Below are 26,393 nucleotides of genomic sequence, written 5' to 3' on the forward strand. Positions count from 1 at the left end.
AACTGATCCACAGATGATGCAATCTCTATTGCACTCCACACTGCCTTTTCCCACCTGGACAAAAGGAACACCTATGTGAGAATGCTATTCATTGACTACAGCTCAGCGTTCAACACCATAGTTCCCTCAAAGCTCATCACTACGCTAAGGACCCTGGGACTAAACACCTCCCTCTGCAACTGGATCCTGGACTTCCCGACAGGCCACGCTCAGGTGGCAAGGGTAGGTAACAACACAGCCACCATGCTGAGATTCAACACAGTGGCCTATCAGTGGTGCGTGCTCAGTCCCCTCCTGTACTCTCTGTTCACTCATGAATGCACGGCCAGGCACAACTCCAACACAGTCATTAAGTTTGCCAATGACACAATAGTGGTAGGCCTTCTCCCGACAGCGATGAGACAGCCTATAGGGAGGAGGTCAGAGACCTGGCTGTGTGGTTTCAGGATAACAACCTCTCCCTCAACGTGATCAAGACAAAGGAGCTGATCGTGGACTACAGGAAAAGGAGGGCCAAGCATTCCCCATTCTCATCGACTGGGCTGTAGTAGAGCAGGTTGAGAGCTTCAATTTCCTTGGTGTCCACATCACCAGCAAACTAACATGGTCCAAGCATACCATGACAGTCGTGAAGAGGGCATGACAAAACCTATTCTCCCTCAGGAGACTGAAAAGATTTGGCATGGGTCCTCAGATCCTCAATAGGTTTTACAGCTGGACCATCGAGGGCATCCTGATGGGTTGCATCACTGCCTGGTATGGCAACTGCTCGGCCTCCGACTGCAAGACACTACGGAGGGTAGTGTGTACAGCCCAGTACATCACTGGGGCCAAGCTTCCTGACATCCAGGACCTCTATACCAGGCGGTGTCAGAGGAAGGCCCTAAAAATTGTCAAAGACACCAGCCACCCTAGTCATAGACTGTTCTCTCTGCTACCGCACAGCAAGCGATACCTGAGCTAGGTCTAAACAGCTTCCTGTCAGTTAAGTCAGTTAAGAAGAAATTCTTATTTTCAATGACAGCCTAGGAACATTGAGTTAACTGCCTTGTCAGGGGCAGAATGACATATGTGTACATTGTCAGGTTGGGGATTTGAACTTGCAACCTTTTGGTTACTAGTCCAACGCTCTAACCACTAGGCTACCCTGCCGCCCCAATCTATGCATAATCACTTTAATAACTCTACCTACATGTACATAATACCTCAATTACTATTTGCACATCGTTACAACACTGTATATCGACATAATATGACATTTGAACTGGCTTTACTCTTTTGGAACTTCTGTGAGTGTAATGTTTACTGTTCATTTTTTATTGTTTATTTCACTTGCATTGGCAATGTTAACATGTTTCCCATGTCAATAAAGCCCCTTAAATTAGAGAGAGGGAGAGAGAGAGAGAGAGAGAGAGAGAGAGAGAGAGAGATTGTGTGTGTAACAAAAGGCATAATTACTGAGGTAACAGAAGGAGGGTTGAGACTAAGGAAGAGGAGGGGAGGAGAGAGGAGGAACGGAGGGAGGGGTGAGTCTGAGGAAGAGGAGAGGAAGATAGAGGAGGAACAGAGGGAGGGGTGAGTCTGAGGAAGAGGAGGAGGAGAGAGGAGGAGGGGAGAAGAGATGAACAGAGGGAGGTGTGAGACTGAGGAGAAGAGGAGGAGAGAGGAGAAGCAAGGAACAGAGGGAGGTGTGAGACTGAGGAGAAGAGGAGGAGAGAGCAGGAGAGAGGAGGAGAGAGGAGAAGCGGGGAACAGAGGGACGTGTGAGACTGAGGAGAAGAGCAGGAGAGAGGAGGAGAGAGGAGAAGCGAGGAACAGAGGGAGGTGAGAGAGCAGGAGAGAGGAGGAGAGAGGAGAAGAGCGGAACAGAAGGTTGTGATGTTGAGAGGGAGTGACATTCCAAGACAATACCCTGCAGTGTTAATATTAAACAACTAGAGAGTGGCTCTCACTGCTGTAGCACACATACACACACACACACACACACACACACACACACACATACACACACACACACACACACACACACACACACACGCATTGTCACTTTCCCTCAACTCTTATGCATATACAGTACTTCAGGTACCTTGTACCCCTGATCCTCCCTGTATATACAGTACCTTGAACCCCTGCACATAGATCCTCCCTGTATATACAGTACCTTGTACCCCTGCACATAGATCCTCCCTGTATATACCGTACCTTGAACCCCTGCACATAGATCCTCCCTGTATATACAGTACCTTGTACCCCTGCACATAGATCCTCCCTGTATATACAGTACCTTGAACCCCTGCACATAGATCCTCCCTGTATATACAGTACCTTGTACCCCTGCACATATATCCTCCCTGTATATACAGTACCTTGAACCCCTGCACATAGATCCTCCCTGTATATACAGTACCTTGTACCCCTGCACATAGATCTGATCCTCTCTGTATACTGTATACAGTACCTCGTTCCCCTGATTTGGTCCTCCCTGTATATACAGTATCTCGTTCCCCTGGTCTGGTCCTCCCTGTATATACAGTACCTTGTACCCCTGGTCTGGTACTCCCTGTATATACAGTACCTTGTAGCCCTGGTCTGGTCCTCCCTGTATATACAGTACCTCGTTCCCCTGATTTGGTCCTCCCTGTATATACAGCACCTCGTTCCCCTGGTCTGGTACTCCCTGTATATACAGTACCTTGTACCCCTGCACATAGATCTGATCCTCTCTGTATACTGTATACAGTACCTCGTTCCCCTGATTTGGTCCTCCCTGTATATACAGTACCTCGTTCCCGTGATTTGGTCCTCCCTGTATATACAGTACCTCATTTACATCGTACCCCTGATCTGGTCCTCCCTGTATATACAGTACCTCGTTCCCCTGGTCTGGTACTCCCTGTATATACAGTACCTTGTACCCCTGCACATAGATCTGATCCTCTCTGTATACTGTATACAGTACCTCGTTCCCCTGATTTGGTCCTCCCTGTATATACAGTACCTCGTTCCCGTGATTTGGTCCTCCCTGTATATACAGTACCTCATTTACATCGTACCCCTTATCTGGTCCTCCCTGTATATACAGTACCTCGTTCCCCTGGTCTGGTACTCCCTGTATATACAGTACCTTGTACCCCTGATCTGGTCCTCGCTGTATATACAGTACCTCGTTCCCCTGGTCTGGTACTCCCTGTATATACAGTACCTTGTACCCCTGATCTGGTCCTCCCTGTATATACAGTACCTCGTTCCCCTGGTCTGGTACTCCCTGTAAATACAGTACCTTGTACCCCTGGTCTGATCCTCGCTGTATATACAGTACCTTGTACCCCTGCACAGAGATCTGGTACTCCCTGTATATACTGTACCTTGTACCCCTGCACAGAGATCTGGTACTCCCTGTATATACTGTACCTTGTACCCCTGCACAGAGATCTGGTACTCCCTGTATATACTGTACCTTGTACCCCTGCACAGAGATCTGGTACTCCCTGTATATACTGTACCTTGTACCCCTGCACAGAGATCTGGTACTCCCTGTATATACTGTACCTTGTACCCCTGCACAGAGATCTGGTCCTCCCTGTATATACAGTACCTTGTACCCCTGCACAGAGATCTGGTACTCCCTGTATATACAGTACCTTGTACCCCTGCACAGAGATCTGGTACTCCCTGTATTTACAGTACCTCGTTCTCCTAAACAGAGATCTGGTACTCCATGTATATACAGTACATTGTACCCCTGCACAGAGATCTGGTACTCCCTGTATATACAGTACATTGTACCCCTGCACAGAGATCTGGTACTCCCTGTATATACAGTACCTCGTACCCCTGCACAGTGATCTGGTACTCCCTGTATATACAGTACATTGTACCCCTGCACAGAGATATCTGGTACTCCCTGTATATACAGTACCTTGTACCCCTGCACAGAGATATCTGGTACTCCCTGTATAGACAGTACCTTGTACCCCTGCACAGCGATCTGGTACTCCCTGTATATACAGTACCTTGTACCCCTGCACAGAGATCTGGTACTCCCTGTATATACAGTACCTTGTACCCCTGCACAGAGATCTGGTACTCCCTGTATTTACAGTACCTTGTACCCCTGCACAGAGTTCTGGTACTCCCTGTATATACAGTACCTTGTACCCCTGCACAGAGATCTGGTACTCCCTGTATATACAGTACCTTGTACCCCTGCACAGAGATCTGGTACTCCCTGTATTTACAGTACCTCGTTCTCCTAAACAGAGATCTGGTACTCCATGTATATACAGTACATTGTACCCCTGCACAGAGATCTGGTACTCCCTGTATATACAGTACATTGTACCCCTGCACAGATATCTGGTACTCCCTGTATATACAGTACCTCGTACCCCTGCACAGAGATCTGGTACTCCATGTATATACAGTACATTGTACCCCTGCACAGAGATCTGGTACTCCCTGTATATACAGTACATTGTACCCCTGCACAGATATCTGGTACTCCCTGTATATACAGTACCTCGTACCCCTGCACAGTGATCTGGTACTCCCTGTATATACAGTACATTGTACCCCTGCACAGAGATATCTGGTACTCCCTGTATATACAGTACCTTGTACCCCTGCACAGAGATATCTGGTACTCCCTGTATAGACAGTACCTTGTACCCCTGCACAGCGATCTGGTACTCCCTGTATATACAGTACCTTGTACCCCTGCACAGAGATATCTGGTACTCCCTGTATAGACAGTACCTTGTACCCCTGCACAGAGATCTGGTACTCCCTGTATATACAGTACCTTGTACCCCTGCACAGAGATCTGGTACTCCCTGTATATACAGTACCTTGTACCCCTTCACAGAGATCTGGTACTCCCTGTATATGCAGTACCTCTTTCTCCTAAACAGAGATCTTGGACTCCCTGTATATACAGTACCTTGTACCCCTGCACAGATATCTGTTACTCCCTGTATATGCAGTACCTTGTACCCCTGCACAGAGATCTGGTACTCCCTGTATATGCAGTACCTTGTACCCCTGCACAGAGATCTGGTACTCCCTGTATACAGCTCCATTGGTGCGCATTTTATTTATAGTTGTTCCTCATGTTAACATATCATAATTCTTGTCTTTTTTTTATTTTTACTCTGCCTCATTGGGGAGGGCTTGTACTGAAGCATTTCAACAGTAAAGTCTACAACTGTTATATTTGGCGCATATGGGATAAATAAAATGTGATTTGATGTGACACACAACAGCTCGCTCACACACTGTCTTAATGCGAGGAGACAAGTGCCAGAAGTGACTAGCGTCAGTTTAATAACAAAGAAACACAGTCCTCCATGATGGTGCCACAAGAACACATCAGCTACCAGTAACACTTTAGGGTTAGAACGAACTCTGATCTGAAGTGAGGGCCAGAACTGGGCCGTGGTGACCTGATGCTAACTCTCATTTGAAGCGAGGGCCAGAACTGGGCCGGATTGACCTGATGCTAACTCTGATCTGAAGCGAGGGACAGAACTGGGCCGGGGTGACCTGATGCTAACTCTGATCTGAAGCGAGGGCCAGAACTGGGCCAGGGTGACCTGATGCTAACTCTCATTTGAAGCGAGGGCCAGAACTGGGCCGGATTGACCTGATGCTAACTCTGATCTGAAGCGAGGGACAGAACTGGGCCGGGGTGACCTGATGCTAACTCTGATCTGAAGCGAGGGCCAGAACTGGGCCGGATTGACCTGATGCTAACTCTGATCTGAAGCGAGGGCCAAAACTGGGCCGGAGTGACCTGATGCTAACTCTGATCTGAAGCGAGGGCTAGAACTGAGCCGTGGTGACCTGATGCTAACTCTGATCTGAAGCGAGGGCCAGAACTGGGCCGGAGTGACCTGATGCTAACTCTGATCTGAAGCGAGGGCCAGAACTGGGCCGGATTGACCTGAAGCTAACTCTGATCTGAAGCGAGGGACAGAACTGGGCCAGGGTGACCTGATGCTAACTCTGATCTGAAGCGAGGGACAGAACTGGGCCTGGGTTGGGTGACCTGATGCTAACTCTGATCTGAAGCGAGGGCCAGAACTGGGCCGGAGTGACCTGATGCTAACTCTGATCTGAAGCGAGGGCCAGAACTGGGCCGGATTGACCTGATGCTAACTCTGATCTGAAGCGAGGGCCAGAACTGGGCCGGAGTGACCTGATGCTAAGTCTGATCTGAAGCGAGGGCCAGAACTGGGCCGGATTGACCTGATGCTAACTCTGATATGAAGCGAGGGCCAGAACTGGGGCCCGATTGACCTGATGCTAACTCTGATCTGAAGCGAGGGCCAAAACTGGGCCGGAGTGACCTGATGCTAACTCTGATCTGAAGCGAGGGCCAGAACTGGGCCGGATTGACCTGATGCTAACTCTGATCTGAAGCGAGGGCCAGAACTGGGCCGGAGTGACCTGATGCTAAGTCCGATCTGAAGCGAGGGCCAGAACTGGGCCGGATTGACCTGATGCTAACTCTGATCTGAAGCGAGGGACAGAACTGGGCCTGGGTTGGGTGACCTGATGCTAACTCTGATCTGAAGCGAGGGCCAGAACTGGGCCGGAGTGACCTGATGCTAACTCTGATCTGAAGCGAGGGCCAGAACTGGGCCGGATTGACCTGATGCTAACTCTGATCTGAAGCGAGGGCCAGAACTGGTTCTGGGGACCTGAGGTATAATAAATATAGTACAGTGAAAATAAGCCCTCAAATTGTCTCTACTTTTGCATAGTTTTTTATACTGAATGTTATCAGAACTTCAACCAAAACCTAATATTAGATTAAAAAAAACAACTAATAAAGCTATGAAACACCTAATTAACCTTTTGTGAAAAAGTAATTGCCCTCTTTACACTCAATAACTGGTGGTGCCACCTTTAGCTGCAATGACTCCAACCAAACACTTCCTGTAGTTGTTGATCAGTCTCTCACATGTCTGTGGAGTAATTTTGGCCCACTCTGCCATGCAGGACTGCATTTATTCCGGTTTGTAATGAAGAATTTATTCTTAACTGACTTTCCTGGTTATACTTTTTCCAACATACACTGTGAATGTTTAAAGGATGTATTCAATATAGAAGAAAAAAAACAAATGTGTGTGTTAATAGTTTAAGCAGACTGTCTTTGTCTATTGTTGTGACTTAGATGAAGATCAGATAAAATGTTATGACCAATTTATACCAATTTATACCGAAATACCTTCCAAAGGGTTCACATACTTTTTCTTGCCACTGTAACACATTACATCTGGTAAAAGATAATACAAAGAAAAACCAACCATTTATTTGTATTTTATGCAAGAGAAAGGCCATAATGTATTATTTCAGCACAATTGCAATTTCGATTTTGGCCACTAGATGGCAGCAGTGTATGTGCAAAGTTCTAGACTAATGCAATGAACCATTGCATTTCTGTTCAAAGTTTGTATTAAGACTGCCCAAATGTGCCTAAATTGTTAATTAATAACTTGTCATGTTCAAAACTGTGCACTCTCCTCAACCAATAACATGGTATTATTTCACAGTAAGCTACTGTAAATTGGACAGTGCAGTTCGATTAACAAGAATTTAAGCTTTCTGCCAATATCAGATATGTCTATGTCCTGGGAAAATGTCTTCTAACTTACAACCTCATGCTAATCGCATTAGCCCACGTTAAACCAACTGTCCCGGAGGGGACCCACCAATCCTGAAGAAGTTTTAAGGCAAGTCATCCAGGTCCTTGGGCAGCGAAGCCCAAACCCTATGCTTGACCGTTGGTACAGTATGAAGTCCAGTGTTCTGCTTTCGCAAGACATTATAGGACCCATCTCGTCCAAAAGGTTGACTCAAGTTTTCCAAAAAGCATCTGGAAGCACCTGGATGATCATCAAGATTCTTGGAAATATGTTCTATAGACAGATTAGTCAAAAGTATAACTTTTTGGACGATATGGGTCCCATTAAGACCAACGATAGAAAGTTGCTTATGAGATTTTTGTTTTAAGCCTGTCCCAAACCTTAACCCTTACCTTAAAAACGATCAGAGTGGAATCCTAAAGTTAACCTTAAACACTTAGAAATTTGACTTTTGCAATAACTTTTACATTTGACGTTTGAGAAAAAAAAATCTAATTTTGACGTGAGACTTTGAGTGCATCGTGCAATGGGCTCGAGCAGATCACTTTGGTGAAGTCGGTGACCATTGTAAGGGAATACGTATGTAATTGGCTTTTCAAAGTGTGTTGCATTAGTGGAAAATAAATAGCTTTTACAATGAACTTTACTAACATCGATCAAAGGTCATCAAGTTTAGACTGCAGTCGACTGCAAGTTTCTGCAGTGTCTCTTCATCAACTTTCTCCTCCAGACCTCACCTGCACTGTGGGAGGCTCTACTGTCAACCAATCATTAGTGGGGTTTTGTTTGAGGCTCTATTGTCAACCAATCATTAGGGTTTTTTTGTTTGAGGCTCTTTTGTTAACCAATCATTAGGGGAAGTTTGTTTGAGACTCTATTGTCAACCAATCATCAGGGGAGAGCATTGCAGTAGTCAAGCCTGCTTGTAATAAAAGCATGGATGAGTCTCTCTGTATCAGCCTGAGAGAGAAACGGCCACACCTTGGCAATGTTCCTTGGGTGGTAAAAAGCTATTTTGATCACATTCCTGTTTCGAAATTGAGTTCAGAATCTAAAAAACACCAAGTTTTTTATTTTACCTGGTATTTTATCTGGATTTTTACCTTTATCTTTATTGACTTAAAACGTGATATATCAACCAGGACTGTTTCTTTTTCAATAGAAGAGAGAGTAACAATGGCTGCCCCACTCTGCGAACAACAAGCTATCCACTGACGCAACGTTTTCTTTCTCGCTCATTTTTCAAAATAAACGCCTAAAACTATGTCTAAAGACTGTTGACACCTTGAGGAAGCCATAGGAAAATGAATCTGGTTTATATTCCTTTAAATGGAGGCAAGGCATCCAGGAAAAAACAGCACTTCCTTTTTGGATTTTCCTCAGGTTTTCGCCTGCAATATCAGTTCTGTTATACTCACAGACAATATTTTGACAGTTTTGGAAACTTTAGAGTGTTTTCTATCTCTCTATTATATGCATATTCTAGCATCTGGGCCTGAGAAATAGGCAGTTTCAAATGGGTATGTTTTTTAGCCAAAAACTAAAATCCTGCGTCAAGACGTTAAATGCAGCCTTTGATATAAGTTACCATAACCTGTTGTTGAAAAATGTAATGTGTTATGGCTTTTCAACCTCTGCCATATTGTGGATTCAGAGCTCTCTATCTAATTGAACTCAGAGGATTTTCTTTAATGGAAGCTTCTCTAATGTCAAACATGTAAAGTGTGGTGTACCTCAGGGCAGCTCTATAGGCTCTCTTCTCTTTTCTATTTTTACAAATGACCTGCCACTGGCATAAAACAAAGCATGTGTGTCATGTATGCTGATGATTCAACCATATATGCAACAGCAACCACAGCTAATGAAGTCACTGAAACCATTAACAAAGAGTTGCAGTCTGTTTTGGAATGGAAGGGCAGTAATAAACTGGCCCTGAACATCTCTAAAACGTTGAGCATTGTACACGGTACAAATCAAGTTCTAGACATCATCTGGTAATGAATGGTGTGGCTGTTGTATGTTGAGGAGACTAAATTACTTGGCGTTACCTTAGATTGTAAACTGTCATGGTCAAAACGTATAGATTCAATGGTTGTAAAGATGGTAAGAGGTCTGGCCGTAATAAAGACATACTCTGCTTTTTTTGACACCACACTCCACAAAGCCCTGTAGGCTCTAGTTTTATTATATGTTTATTATTGTCCAGTCATATGGTCCAGTGCTGCAAGGACAGACCTAGTTAAGCTGCAGCCCAGAACAGAGCGGCACATCTTGCTCTTCATTGTAGTCAGAGGGCTGATATTAATACTATGCATGCCCAGTCTCTCTTGGTTAAGAGTTGAGGAGAGACTGACTGCACCACTTCTTCTTTTTATAAGAAACATTAATGTGTTGAAAATCCCAAATTGTTCGCATAGTTAACTTACACACAGCTCTGACACACACACGTACCCCATCAGACATGTCACCAGGGGTCTTTTCACAGTCTCCAAATCCAGATCAAATTCAAGAAAGCGTACAGTATTACATAGAATCATTATTTCATGGAACTTTGTTCCATCTCATATTTCTCAAATAAACAGAAAACCTGGTTTAAAAAAAAGAGATAAAGCAACACCTCACGGCACAACGCCTCTCCCCTATTTGACCTACATGTATATAGTTTGTGTATTTATTGGTATTTATTGGTATTGATGCTACGTGTGCCTTTTTTAAATGCATTTTGTAATGGAGGTAGTTATGTCCTTGAGCTGTTCTTGTCTATTAATGTTCTGTATTATGTCATGTTCTGTGTGGACCCCAAGAAGAGTAGCTGCTGCTTTTGCAACAGCTAATGGGGATCCTCATAAAATACCAAGAGAGGAGGGGAGAGAGAGGAGAGGAGAGGGAGAGAGAGGAAAGGAGATAGCAGAGGAGAGGAGAGAGGAGAGGGGAGCAGAGAGAGGATAGAGGAGACAGGAGAGGGGAGAGGGGGGAGAGAGAAGAGGAGAGGGGAGAGGAGACAGGAGAGGGGAGAGGGGGGAGAGAGAAGAGGAGAGGGGAGAGGAGACAGGGGAGAGAGGAGAGAGAGGGGAGGGCAGAGAGAGGATAGGGGAAGGGAGAGAGAGCAGAGAGGGATTGGGGGAGTGAGGAGAGGGGCGCGGGGATAGGGGAGGGGAGAGAGAGGATAGGGGAGAGTGGAGAGAATAGAGTGGAGAGGGGGAAGAAGGAGGAGGGCAGAGACGGGGTGGGGGAGAGAGGAGAGAGGGGATAGAGGGGAGAGGGGAGAGAGAGGATAGAGGATAGGGGAGGGGGAGAGAGGGGAGAGGGAAGAGGAGTGGAGTAAGGATAGGGGAGGGGGACAGGGGAGAGAGGAGAGAGGATAGGGGAGGGGAGAGAGGGGAAACGGGATAGAGAGGTTAGGAGAAAGGGGAGAGAGGAGAGAGGATAGGGGAGGGGAGAGAGGAGAGAGGAGACAGGGCAGGGGAGAGAGGGGAAATGGGAGAGAGGAGAGAGGATAGGGGAGGGGAGAGAGGAGAGAGGATAGGGGAGGGGAGAGAGGGGAAAGGGGAGAGAGGAGAGAGGAGAGGGGAAAGGGGAGAGAGGAGAGAGGATAGGGGAGAGAAGGGAAAGTGGCGAGAGGAGAGAGGGTAGGGGAGAGAGGGGAGTGGAGTGGAGTAAGGATAGGGGAGGGGAGAGAATAGAGTGGAGAGGGGGAAGAAGGAGGAGGGCAGAGACAGGGTGGGGGAGAGAGGAGAGAGGGGATAGAGGGGAGAGGGGAGAGAGAGGATAGAGGATAGGGGAGGGGGGAGAGAGGGGAGAGGGAAGAGGAGTGGAGTAAGGATAGGGGAGGGGGGACAGGGGAGAGAGGAGAGAGGATAGGGGAGGGGAGAGAGGGGAAACGGGATAGAGAGGTTAGGAGAAAGGGGAGAGAGGAGAGAGGATAGGGGAGGGGAGAGAGGAGAGAGGAGACAGGGCAGGGGAGAGAGGGGAAATGGGAGAGAGGAGAGAGGATAGGGGAGGGGAGAGAGGAGAGAGGATAGGGGAGGGGAGAGAGGGGAAAGGGGAGAGAGGAGAGAGGAGAGGGGAAAGGGGAGAGAGGAGAGAGGATAGGGGAGAGAAGGGAAAGTGGCGAGAGGAGAGAGGGTAGGGGAGAGAGGGGAGTGGAGTGGAGTAAGGATAGGGGAGGGGAGAGAGAGGTTAGGAGAGAGAGAAGTCAGGAGAAAGGGGAGAGAGGAGAGAGGAGAGAGGATAGGGGAGGGGAGAGAGGGGAAAGGGGAGAGAGGAGAGAGGATAGGGGAGGGGAGAGAGGGGAGAGGAGAAAGGGGAGAGAGAGGAGAGAGAGGTGAGGAGAGGAGAGAGGATAGGGGAGGGGAGAGGGGAGAGGGAGAGGGGGGAGAGGAGATGGGAAATAGAGGATGGAGGGAGAGGGGAGAGAGAAGGGATGGGGGAGACGAGAGAAGGGAGAGAGGGGGCGGGGGAGAGGAGAGAAGGGAGAGGGGGAGTGGGGGAGAGAGGAGAGAGGGGCGAGATGGGAGAGAGAGACTTTTCTAAATTTCTCTCAATTCAATTCAAGGGGCTTTATTGGCATGGTAAACATATTACCACATTACATCACATTACCAAAGCAAGTGAAGTAGATACAAAAGTGAAAGAAACAATAAAAATAAACAGTTAACATTACAAATACAGAAGTTCCAAAAGAATAAAGACATTGCAATGGTTATATTATGTCCATACAGTGTCGTAATGATGTGCAAATAGTTAAAGTACAAAATGGAAAATAAATAAACATAAATATGGGTTGTATTTACAATGGTGTTTGTTCTTCACTGGTTGCCCTTTTCTTGCGGCAACAGGTCACCAATTTTGCTGCTGTGATGGCACACTGTGGTATTTCACCCAGTAGATATGGGAGTTTATCAAAATTGGGTTTGTTTATGAATTCTTGATGGGTCTGTGTAATCTGAGGGAAATATGTCTCTCTAATGTGGTCATTCATTTGGCAGGAGGTTAGGAAGTGCAGCTCAGTTTCCACCTCATTTTGTGGGCAGTGTGCACATAGCCTACGGCAGCCTTTCTCAATAGCAAGGCTATGCTCACTGAGTCTGTACATAAGCTTTCCTTAATTAAGTTTGAGTCAGGTCAGGTATTCTGCCACTGTGTACTCTCTGTTTAGTACCAAATACCATTCTAGTTTGCTCTGTTTTTTTGTGAATTCTCTCCAATGTGTCAAGTAATTATCTTTTTGTTTTCTCATGATTTGTTTGGGTGTAATTGTGTTGCTGTCCTTGGGCTCTGTGGGGTCTGTTTGTGTTTGTGAACAGAGCCCCAGGACCAGCTTGCTTAGGGGGCTCTTCACCAGGTTCAGCTCTCTGTAGGTAATGACTTTGGAAACGCTTCCTTTTAGGTGGTTGTAGAATGTAACGTCTTATTTTGATAATTAGTGGGTATCGGCCTAATTCTGCTCTGCATGCATTATTTGGTGTTCTACGTTGTACAATGAGGATATTTTTGCAGAATTCTGCATGCATTGTCTCAATTTGGTGTTTGACCCATTTTGTGAATTCTTGGTTGGTGAGCGGACCCCAGACCTCACAACCATAAAAGGCAATGGGCTCTATGACTGATTCAACTATTTTTAGCCAGACCCTAATTGGTATGTCGAACTTTATGTTCCTTTTGATGGCATAGAAGGCCCTTTTTGCCTTGTCTCTGCCTTGTCTCTCAGATCGTTCACAGCTTTGTGGAAGTTACCTGTGGCGCTGACGTTTAGGCCAAGGTATGTATAGTTTTCTGTGTAGTCTAGGGCAACGGTTTCTAGATGGAATTTATATTTGTGCTCCTGGCGTCTGGATATTTTTTGGAATATCGTTATTTTGGTCTTAATGAGATTTACTGTCATGACCCAGGTTTGACAGAATCTGTGCAGAAGATCTAGGTGCTGTTGTAGGCCCTCCTTGGTTGGTGACAGAAGCACCAGATCATCAGTAAACAGTAGAGATTTGACTTCAGATTCTAGTAGGGTGAGGCCGGGTGCTGCAGACTGGTCTTGTGCCCTCGCCAATTCGTTAATATATATACATACCCAGCGTGCGACAGTGCTGCAGGAGTTGTGACCCATTTTTGTTGGTTATGTTGTCATAGTTGTGGCTAGGGGAAATATGGGGGAAAGAATTCAGACACCTCCAGGTAGGTGTTTGTCCCCCTGTGTGCTGAGGGTGACAGGTTCTTGCGAGAACCCCCTGAGTCCCTTCCCTGTTTCACACCTGGTAGTTTGGTGGATGGGACTACCAGCTCTCTGTATTGAGGGCAACCAGTGGGTCCGTCTCCTCTATACCATGTTTCTTGTAGGATGACAATGTCTGTATTCCTGATTTCTTTGATGAAGTCCCGGTTCCTTAATCTTTAAGCCAAAGGCAGATGACCTCAGGCCTTGGAGACCCCAGGATGAGATTCTGAAGGCTTTGTGTTCCATAAAGTGTCCAATGTTACTGGTCGTTTAGTTTGGCCCCAGGTCAGTAAGTGTGAGCAGAGCCTGCTGAGCATCTGGAACATTCCATTGGCTTGGGCTAGTGTTAGAGTGGGGGTTGGGTCTGTTTGATTGCACACGGCCTGGGCTTATGTGTGACTCATGTTGAGGCCCTCCCTGTGGGGGGGGGGTAGGAGGGGCATAGGTCTGTTCTGAGGGGTCTACATGGGGTGTGGGCATGTTTGACTTGGGGTGGGGGTGTGTATGTGGCTGGTGATGTGTGAAGTTTTTGGGCTGCGGTTGAGGGCAATGTCCTTCAGTGTCCTGGCGAAGGTGGGCACTGCTACCTTCTATAGGTGGACCAGGTCATACAGGCTGTTCAAGTCCAGGGTGGAGTGGTGGAATGCAGATGTTATCCCGGAGCCCTTCCAAACACTCCTCCATACACCGCTGAAAAGCTGCAGGAGCGTTCATGAGGCCGAATGGCAAACTATCATAGAGTCACCAAGGGGTCACAAATGCTGTCAGTGGTCTGCTCTCTTCAGAGATGAACCCCTGGTGATACGCTTTTCCCTGATCTAATAGGGAGAATCAGGAATTACCACCTAACCTGTCCATGATGTCTTGGACCTGAGGGATGGGCTGGCGATTGGGATGTGTCTTTCTGTTCAGATCTCTGTAATCTATACACAACCGGAGGGTCCCGTCCTTCTTACGAACGCACACGACAGGTGAAGAATATGAAGAGAGACATCAAGCATGATAACTGGAAAAACACCTTTCCTAATTCTGACTAGTGTGTCAAAGAACTCAAGGTCGTCTGGCCACTGCGGGTTCAGGTCTGGCTGGAAAAGCATTGTCATGTCCTCTTTGAAAGGCTGGTAAGCTACACGGCACTCAATCTGAATGCTACTGTTCTGTGACTAGGTGCTTACCTAACATTATCGTTTGGTGTGCTTTCGCCGTAAAGCCTTTTTTAAATTAGACACTGTGGCAGGATTAATGAGAATTGTATCTTTAAAATGGTGTAAAATACTTGTATGCTTGAGGAATTTAAATTATGAGATTTCTGTTGTTTTGAATTTGGCGCTCTGCACTTTCACTGGCTGAGAGGTTATTGGCAGACTCGACAGCCTTGATTTCTTAAATGATTGCCTCGCCTGGTTTACCAACTACTTCTCTGATAGAGTTCAGTGTGTCAAATCGGAGGGCCTGTTGTCCGGACATCTGGCACTCTCTATATGTGTTCAATTCTCGGGCCGACTCTTTTATCTTTATATATCAATGATGTCGCTCTTGCTGAGGGTGATTCAACTGCTCTTAAACGCAAGTAAAACTAAATGCATGCTATTCAATCGATCACTCCCCCACCTCCCCAATCGGCTTTCTATTTCGTAACAAACCTCCTTCACTCATGCCGCCAAACTTACCCTAGTAAAACTGACTATCCTACCGATCCTCGACTTCGGCGATGTCATCTACAAATAGTTTCCAATACTCTACTCAGCAAACTGGATGCAGTCTATCACAGTGCCATCCGATTTGTTACCAAAGCCCCTTATATCACCCAGCACTGCGACCTGTATGCTCTCGTTGGCTGGCCCTCGCTACATATTCATCGCCAAACCCACTGGCTCCAGGTCATCTATAAGTCTATGCTAGGTAAAGCTCCGCCTTATCTCAGCTCACTGGTCACGATAACAACACCCACCAGTAGCACGTGCTCCAGCAGGTATATTTCACTGGTCATCCCCAAAGCCATCTCCTCCTTTGACCGCCTGTCCTTCCAGTTCTCAGCTGCCAGTGACTGGAACGAACTGCAAAAATCGCTGAAGCTGGATGGAGACTTACATTTCCCTCACTACCTTTAATCATCAGCTATCTGAGCAGCTAACCAATCGCTGCAGCTGTACATAGTCCATCTGTAAATAGCCCACCCAATCTACCTACCTCATCCCCATATTGTTGTTATTTACTTTTCTGCTCTTTTGCACCCCAGTTTTTCTACTTGAACATCATCATCTGCTCATTTATTACTCCAGTGTTAATCTGCTAAATTGTAATTACTTTGCTGCTATGGCCTATTTATTGCCTTACCTCCTCACGCCATTTACAAACACTGTATATAGACTTTCTTATTTTCTACTGTATTATTGACTGTACGCTTGTTTATTCCATGTGTAACTCTGTGTTGTTGTCTGTTGTACTGCTTTGCTTTATCTTGGCCAGGTCTCAGCTGTAAATGAGAACATGTTCTCAACTAGCCTACCTGGTTAAATAAAGGTGTTCTCAACTAGCCTACCTGGTTAAATAAAGGTGTTCTCAACTAGCCTACCTGGTTAAATAAAGGTGTTCTCAACTAGCCTACCTGGTTAAATAAAGGTGTTCTCAACTATCCTACCTGGTTAAATAAAGGTGTTCTCAACTAGCCTACCTGGTTAAATAAAGGTGTTCTCAACTAGCCTACCTGGTTAAATAAAGGTGTTCTCAACTAGCCTACCTGGTTAAATAAAGGTGTTCTCAACTAGCCTACCTGGTTAAATAAAGGTGTTCTCAACTAGCCTACCTGGTTAAATAAAGGTGTTCTCAACTATCCTACCTGGTTAAATAAAGGTGTTCTCAACTAGCCTACCTGGTTAAATAAAGGTGTTCTCAACTAGCCTACCTGGTTAAATAAAGGTGTTCTCAACTATCCTACCTGGTTAAATAAAGGTGAAATAAAAAAATAACAAAATGCAGTTGATCATCTTATTCTCTCTCTCTCTCTCTCTCTCTCTCTCTCTCTCTCTCTCTTTCCAAGAGAGAGAAGGAAAGAGGAGGAAATGGAGCGGGCGAGGGCGATAGAGAAAGGGAGAGAATAAAGTAATTAATTTCAACAGTCTCAGTGTGATTTAACAGTTCAGAGAGCAGCTGATTTCTAAAACTCAAACTATGAAAGCAAGACATGATCCTGTCACACAGACTATATTAATACAGTATATTAATACACTGTAGACAGACAGAGACAGAGACAGAGACAGAGACAGAGACACAGACAGACAGACAGACAGACAGACAGACAGACAGACAGACAGACAGACAGACAAGGTACTGATAAAGCAGAATTCAGGGTCTTATTATACAAACTATATTACAGTTTTTTACAATCTCTTACACACTAAATGTTGTACTTGAAGCACGCTCAGTGAAACCATTAACTACTAATCTTCAGACCAAAACTGCATTATCTGCTTCACACTCAGTTTAAAATTGTAAAAGACCACTTTTTTTGCAGAACACTGAACACAGTGCTCTACATTAGACACATCATTCAAAACGAACAGGTCTTGTGTCTCGTTTGGATAACACTGCCATCCCAAATGAGAGGAGTGAGAGTAAGACAAGGATGAGGATGAGGACGAGGAAGAGGAGGAAGGAGAACAATCACAGATGAGATCCGGGCCACTTTGGTCAACCGTGGTTTGAGCTTCAAGGAGGTAGAGGGTAGAGGGTCCAGCCTAACTTGAGCCGGTACACTGCAGCGTCATCTGGACCTTTCTAAATGAGAACAGGTGACCTACCCTCTATACCATGCTACTGTACTTACAGCACTACAGTAACATATCATCCTGAAAGAAATCTTGCACCCTAACCTCACATCACGTTTTTTTGCAGAATCACTAGACGGGCGGAAGTAACCGGCTGTTCACAGCAGAGCAGGAACATCACATAATGAATATATATATTCAAACAACAGCATATGTTTACTGCAGCACCACATTATCACTGACAACAACAACGTTCAGTAACAGAAAGTGAGTTTATCCTCACGTCTCCCGAAACAAAACACCGTCAGATTCGTATGATGCAGCTCTACAGAGTAAACATCTGAGCCAAATTCTGACAAAGTGAAACATCTGCACTGTGAATACGTACTAACCTGTCATTGGTATTCCAGCTACATATTGACTGCTCTATGTCATACTGTCAATAATGTTTTGTCTGTTTCAGAGAGTTGTGGAACTAGAGAGAGAGTAGTCATCTACGTTGATGAGCTTTAACCAAAACAAGATGCAGGGGAAGAAACCTCACAATGTGTTCAGCCATTAGTCCGAACGGTGTCCTTCATCATCATGCCACTCACTGCCCACATTATCACATTATCCTTGGCACCCTGCAAAATATCCTCATTCCCAATGACCAGAGGAATCAGGCATTTGGAAATTGCTCCCAAGGATGAACCAGACTTTTTCCCATGATGCCAAGCAAAGAGGCACTGAGTTTGAAGGTAGGCCTTGAAATACATCCACAGGTACACCACCAATTGACTCAAATGATGTCAATTAGCCTATCAGAAGCTTCTAAAGCCATGACATAATTTTCTGGAATTTTCTGGAATTTTTAAAGGCACAGTCAACTTAGTTTATGTAAACTTCTGACCCACTGGAATTGTGATACAGTGAATTATAAGTGAAATAATCAGTTTGTAAACAATTGTTGGAAAAATGACTTGTGTCATGCACAAAGTAGATGCCCCAACCGACTTGCCAAAACTATAGTTTGTTACCAAGAAATTTGTGGAGTGGTTGAAAAAATGAGTTTTAATGACTTCAACCTAAGTGCATGTAAACTTCCGACTTCAACTGTAGTTTGAAGTGCATGAGTGTGTGTGTGAGTTTGTGTGTTTATTGTGTGTTTAGAGTGTGTGTTTATTGTGTGTTTAGTTAGTGTGTGTTTAGTGTGTGTTTATTGTGTGTTTAGTGTGTGTTTATTGTGTGTTTAGTGTGTGTGTTTATTTTGTGTTTAGTGTGTGTGTGTTTAGTGTGTGTTTAGTGTGTTTAGTTAGTGTGTTTAGTGTGTGTGTGTTTAGTGTGTGTTTATTGTGTGTTTAGTGTGTGTGTTTATTGTGTGTTTAGTGTGTGTGTTTATTGTGTGTTTAGTTAGTGTGTTTAGTGTGTGTGTGTTTAGTGTGTGTTTATTGTGTGTTTAGTGTGTGTTTATTGTGTGTTTAGTGTGTGTGTTTATTTTGTGTTTAGTGTGTGTGTGTTTAGTGTGTGTTGAGTGTGTGTGTTTATTGTGTGTTTAGTGTGTTTAGTTAGTGTGTTTAGTGTGTGTGTGTTTAGTGTGTGTTTATTGTGTGTTTAGTGTGTGTGTTTATTGTGTGTTTAGTGTGTGTGTTTATTGTGTGTTTAGAGTGTGTGTTTATTGTGTGTTTAGTGTGTGTGTTTAGTGTGTGTTGAGTGTGTGTTTAATGTGTGTGTTTATTGTGTGTTTATTGTGTGTTTAGTGTGTGTGTTTATTGTGTGTTTAGAGTGTGTGTTTAGTGTGTGTGTTTATTGTGTGTTTAGTGTGTGTGTTTATTGTGTGTTTATTGTGTGTTTAGTGTGTGTGTTTATTGTGTGTTTATAGTGTGTGTGTGTTTAGTGTGTGTGTTTATTGTGTGTTTAGTGTGTGTGTTTATTGTGTGTTTAGAGTGTGTGTTTATTGTGTGTTTAGAGTGTGTGTTTATTGTGTTTACAGTGTGTGTGTGTGTTTAGTGGTTGTGTGTTTTGTGTTTAAATCACACACACACCCTTCAACTGCTCTCTGAACTGTTAAGTCACACTGAGACATAACTAAATATTTAATATCTCTCTTCCTTCTCTCTATCGCCTTTACTTCTTATCTTCCAATCCCTTTCCACCTCTCTCTCTCTCTCTCTCTCTCTCTCTCTCTCTCTCTCTCTCTCTCTCTCTCTCTCTCTCTCTCTGGAATTGTTTTAAGAACATCATACCAATGATCATTTTGATATTAGATATTTTGCATTTTAAGATGCCTTCAAATATCAAACAAGAATATAAAAAAAATAGTGGATTAAAAATTACATATTGCTATTAGCAATAACAAACTAATTTAATAACTTCACATCAAATCAAACTTTATTTGTCACATGTGCCAAATACAACGTGAGTTCATCCCACAAGGAAATTCTTACTGACAAGCCCTTAACCGACAGTTCATCTCAACATAGAGTTAAAACAAATATATACCAAATAAAGTAAAGTAGAAAATAATAAAATGTAATATCATAAAAGAACAATAACGAGGCTATTTAAATTTTACAGGGGGTACCGGTACCGAGTCAATGTGCGGAGGTACAGGTTAGATTGTGATTACGTCATCTGTGGATCTGTTAGGGCGAATTGTAGTGAGTCTAGAGTATCCAGGCTGTTGATGTGAGCCATGACCAAATCAAATCAAATCTAATTTTATTTCTCACATACACATGGTTAGAAGATGTTAATGAGAGTGTAGCGAAATGCTTGTGCTTCTAGTTCAAAATATGCAGTAATAACTTATGAGTAATCTAACCTAACAATTCCAGAACTACTACCTTATACACACAAGTGTAAAGGGATAAAGAATATGTACATAAAGATATATGAATGAGTGATGGTACAGAACGGCATAGGCAAGATGGAGTAGATGGTATCGAGTACAGTATATACTTATGAGATGAGTAATGTAGGATATGTAAACAAAGTGGCATAGTTTAAAGTGGCTAGTGATGCATGTATTACATAAAGATGCAGTAGATGATATAGAGTACAGTATATACATATACATATGAGATGAGTAATGTAGGGTATGTAAACATTATATTAAGTAGCATTGTTTAAAGTGGCTAGTGATATATTTTTCCATCAATTTCCATCCATTTCCATTATTAAAGTGGCTGAGGTTGAGTCAGTGTGTTGGCGGCAGCCACTCAACCAGCCTTTCAAAGCACTTCATGGCTACCGTTGTTCATGTGAGTGCTACGGGACTGTAATCATTTAGGCAGGTTACCTTTTTTTCCTTGGGCACATGGACCATGGTTATCTGCTTGAAATATGTTGGCATTACAGACTTGGTCAGGGAGAATGAAAATGTCAGTGAAGACACTTGCCAGTAAAGGTCTTGCTCACATCGGCTACCGAGAGTGTTATAACACAGTCGTCCAAAACAGCTGGTGCTCTCATGCATGCTTCAGTGTTGCTTGCCTCGAAGCAAGCATAAAAGACATTTAGCTCACTTGGCAGGCTCACGTCACTGGGCAGCTCGCGGCTCGGTTTCCATTTGTAGTATGTAGTATTCTGCAAGACCTGCCACATACTACGAACGTCAGAACCAGTTTTGTAGGATTCAATTTTAGTCCTGTATTTACGCTTTGCCTGTTTGATGTTTGGTTGTAGGTTCGTTGGTTGTAGTGGGATTTCGTACAAGCGTCCGGTTTATTGTCCTGCTCCTTGAAAGCGGCAGATCCTTTAGCTCTGTGAGGATGTTGCCTGTAATCCATGGCTTCTTATTGGTATATGTACGTACGGTCACTGTGGGGACGATTTTGTCGATGCACTTATTGATGAAGCCAGTGACTGAGGTGGCATACTCCTCAATGCCATTGTATGAATCCCAGAACATATTCCAGTCTGTGCTAGCAAAACAGTCCTGTAGCGTAGCATCTGACCACTTTCTTATTGAGCCAGTCACTGGTACTTCCTGCTTTAGTTTTGTCTTATAATCAGGAATCAGGGGGATAGAATTATGGTCACATTTTCAAATGGAGCGGAATGGAGAGCTTTGTATGCATCTCTGTGTGGGATGTAAAGGTGGTCTAGAGTTTTTCCCTGGTTTTTCTCTGGTTGCAGATGTGAGATGTTGGTAGAAATGAGGTAGAACGGTTTTGAGTTCCCCTGCAATAAAGTCCCCGGCCACTAGGAGCACCGCTTCTGGATGAGCATTTTCTTGTTTGTTTATGACCTTATACAGCTGGTTGAGTGGCCTTATACAGCTGGTTGAGTGGCCTTATACAGATGGTTGAGTGGCCTTATACAGCTGGTTGAGTGACCTTATACAGCTGGTTGAGTGGCCTTATACAGCTGGTTGAGTGGCCTTATACAGCTGGTTGAGTGGCCTTATACAGCTGGTTGAGTGGCCTTACACAGCTGGTTGAGTGACCTTACACAGCTGGTTGAGTGGCCTTATACAGCTGGTTGAGTGACCTTACACAGCTGGTTGAGTGGCCTTATACAGCTGGTTGAGTGGCCTTACACAGCTGTTTGAGTGACCTTATACAGCTGGTTGAGTGGCCTTACACAGCTGGTTGAGTGACCTTATACAGCTGGTTGAGTGGCCTTATACAGCTGGTTGAGTGGCCTTATACAGCTGGTTGAGTGGCCTTATACAGCTGGTTGAGTGGCCTTACACAGCTGGTTGAGTGGCCTTACACAGCTGGTTGAGTGACCTTACACAGCTGGTTGAGTGGCCTTATACAGCTGGTTGAGTGGCCTTATACAGCCTTATACAGCTGGTTGAGTGGCCTTATACAGCTGGTTGAGTGGCCTTATACAGCTGGTTGAGTGGCCTTATACAGCTGGTTGAGTGGCCTTATACAGCTGGTTGAGTGGCCTTATACAGCTGGTTGAGTGGCCTTACACAGCTGGTTGAGTGGCCTTACACAGCTGGTTGAGTGACCTTACACAGCTGGTTGAGTGGCCTTATACAGCTGGTTGAGTGACCTTACACAGCTGGTTGAGTGGCCTTATACAGCTGGTTGAGTGGCCTTACACAGCTGTTTGAGTGACCTTATACAGCTGGTTGAGTGGCCTTACACAGCTGGTTGAGTGACCTTATACAGCTGGTTGAGTGGCCTTATACAGCTGGTTGAGTGGCCTTATACAGCTGGTTGAGTGGCCTTATACAGCTGGTTGAGTGGCCTTACACAGCTGGTTGAGTGGCCTTACACAGCTGGTTGAGTGACCTTACACAGCTGGTTGAGTGGCCTTATACAGCTGGTTGAGTGGCCTTATACAGCTGGTTGAGTGGCCTTATACAGCTGGTTGAGTGGCCTTATACAGCTGGTTGAGTGGCCTTATACAGCTGGTTGAGTGGCCTTATACGACTGGTTGAGTGGCCTTATACAGCTGGTTGAGTGGCCTTACACAGCTGGTTGAGTGACCTTATACAGCTGGTTGAGTGGCCTTACACAGCTGGTTGAGTGACCTTACACAGCTGGTTGAGTGGCCTTATACAGCTGGTTGAGTGACCTTATACAGCTGGTTGAGTGGCCTTATACAGCTGGTTGAGTGGCCTTATACAGCTGGTTGAGTGGCCTTATACAGCTGGTTGAGTGGCCTTATACAGCTGGTTGAGTGGCCTTATACAGCTGGTTGAGTGGCCTTATACAGCTGGTTGAGTGGCCTTATACAGCTGGTTGAGTGGCCTTATACAGCTGGTTGAGTGGCCTTATACAGCTGGTTGAGTGGCCTTACACAGCTGGTTGAGTGACCTTACACAGCTGGTTGAGTGGCCTTATACAGCTGGTTGAGTGACCTTACACAGCTGGTTGAGTGGCCTTATACAGCTGGTTGAGTGGCCTTACACAGCTGTTTGAGTGACCTTATACAGCTGGTTGAGTGGCCTTACACAGCTGGTTGAGTGACCTTATACAGCTGGTTGAGTGGCCTTATACAGCTGGTTGAGTGGCCTTATACAGCTGGTTGAGTGGCCTTATACAGCTGGTTGAGTGGCCTTACACAGCTGGTTGAGTGGCCTTACACAGCTGGTTGAGTGACCTTACACAGCTGGTTGAGTGGCCTTATACAGCTGGTTGAGTGGCCTTATACAGCTGGTTGAGTGGCCTTATACAGCTGGTTGAGTGGCCTTATACAGCTGGTTGAGTGGCCTTATACAGCTGGTTGAGTGGCCTTATACAGCTGGTTGAGTGGCCTTACACAGCTGGTTGAGTGGCCTTACACAGCTGGTTGAGTGACCTTACACAGCTGGTTGAGTGGCCTTATACAGCTGGTTGAGTGACCTTACACAGCTGGTTGAGTGGCCTTATACAGCTGGTTGAGTGGCCTTACACAGCTGTTTGAGTGACCTTATACAGCTGGTTGAGTGGCCTTACACAGCTGGTTGAGTGACCTTATACAGCTGGTTGAGTGGCCTTATACAGCTGGTTGAGTGGCCTTATACAGCTGGTTGAGTGGCCTTATACAGCTGGTTGAGTGGCCTTACACAGCTGGTTGAGTGGCCTTACACAGCTGGTTGAGTGACCTTACACAGCTGGTTGAGTGGCCTTATACAGCTGGTTGAGTGGCCTTATACAGCTGGTTGAGTGGCCTTATACAGCTGGTTGAGTGGCCTTATACAGCTGGTTGAGTGGCCTTATACAGCTGGTTGAGTGGCCTTATACGACTGGTTGAGTGGCCTTATACAGCTGGTTGAGTGGCCTTACACAGCTGGTTGAGTGACCTTATACAGCTGGTTGAGTGGCCTTACACAGCTGGTTGAGTGACCTTACACAGCTGGTTGAGTGGCCTTATACAGCTGGTTGAGTGACCTTATACAGCTGGTTGAGTGGCCTTATACAGCTGGTTGAGTGGCCTTATACAGCTGGTTGAGTGGCCTTATACAGCTGGTTGAGTGGCCTTATACAGCTGGTTGAGTGGCCTTATACAGCTGGTTGAGTGGCCTTATACAGCTGGTTGAGTGGCCTTATACAGCTGGTTGAGTGGCCTTATACAGCTGGTTGAGTGGCCTTATACAGCTGGTTGAGTGGCCTTATACAGCTGGTTGAGTGGCCTTATACAGCTGGTTGAGTGGCCTTATACAGCTGGTTGAGTGGCCTTATACAGCTGGTTGAGTGACCTTATACAGGTGGTTGAGTGCCATCTTAGTGCCAACATCGGTTTGTGGTGGTAGTTGCAAATAATATAGATGAGAACTCCCTTGGTAGATAGTGTGGTCTACAGCTTATCATAAGGTATTCTACCTCAGGCGAGCAATACCTCGAGACTTTAATATTACACACCCCGCACCAGCTGTTATTGACAAATAGACAGACACCCCCTGCCATATCAGTTCTGTTATACTCACATACATAATAATACCAGTTTTAGAAACTTTAGAGTGTGTTCTATCTAAATCTACTAATTATATGCATAGCTTCTGGGCCTGAGAAACAGGCAGTTTACTTTGGGCATGCTTTTCACCCGGAAGTGAAAATACTGCCCCCTATCCCAATTATGTTAATCATTCCAGAGTCTGACAGAACATGCTTAGGAAGGGAAGGAGAGGAAGTTCCACACTTCAGTGCAGGAACTGTTTACCAAACTTGAGATGGAGAGCAGAGTCTGAAATGGAACTTAGAAAGTAGCTTGATTTAGATTTCTTAATGAGGAGAAGCACATCTATTTATCAATTTCCTGAAATGCCAATCATCTACAGAATCAGCTATCCTAGCCTGGCCCAGGGCTGATTTCTCATCATAATATGATGTGAAAGTTCTATAGAGACTCTGGGATTAGTTCTATTTTTAACTCTAATGCATTTGAAGGGGGAATTTTGTTTACCAGAGATATAAAAATAGATGAGAAAAGTTCTAGAGCCAATTCAGGGTCAACCTGAGTGCAGAATAGAGCTGGGCAATATGGACAGAAATCAATATGGACAGAAATCAATATGGACAGAAATCCATATCGTCACGAATGTAAGTATTTTGCTCAATAACAATCAATATAGCTAAACATAAATTATTCTTTAATGGACAGTCACTTTATTAAATTAGTCGGCAGGGCTCTAAACAATTTATTTTTCTAGTGCCAAGATAACTGAGATGATTAAAGAACGATTTCATCTAACATCCAGGAAATGCATGATTGATTATTTTGATGTGCAACCTGTCAAAATGATTCACTACCTGGTGAAGTGGGAACTAAAAACACTTCGATAGATTACTAACTTTAACTCTAAATGTGATTTTGTTGCTAGATGGTAAAACAGGTTAATTGATTAATATATTCGTAAATGTAGACTAATTGATTCTTCTATCAGTAAATGTAGTCTAATTGATTCATCTTTCAGTAAATGTAGGCTAATTGATTCATCTTTCAGTAAATGTGGGTTAATTAATTAATCTTTCAGTAAATGTAGGCTAATTGATTCATCTTTCAGTAAATGTAGGCTAATTGGTTCATCTTTCAGTAAATGTAGGCTAATTGATTCATCTTTCAGTAAATGTAGGCTAATTGATTCATCTATCAGTAAATGTAGGCTAATTTATTAATCTTTCAGTAAATGTAGGTTAATTTATTCATCTTTCAGTAAATGTAGGTTAATTTATTCATCTATCAGTAAATGTAGGTTAATTTATTCATCTTTCAGTAAATGTAGGTTAATTTATTCATCTTTCAGTAAATGTAGGTTAATTTATTCATCTTTCAGTAAATGTAGGTTAATTTATTAATCTTTCAGTAAATGTAGGTTAATTTATTCATCTTTCAGTAAATGTA

This window comes from Oncorhynchus clarkii, chromosome 8 (genome assembly GCF_045791955.1).
Source record: "Oncorhynchus clarkii lewisi isolate Uvic-CL-2024 chromosome 8, UVic_Ocla_1.0, whole genome shotgun sequence".
In the NCBI taxonomy this organism is placed as follows: Eukaryota; Metazoa; Chordata; class Actinopteri; order Salmoniformes; family Salmonidae; genus Oncorhynchus; species Oncorhynchus clarkii.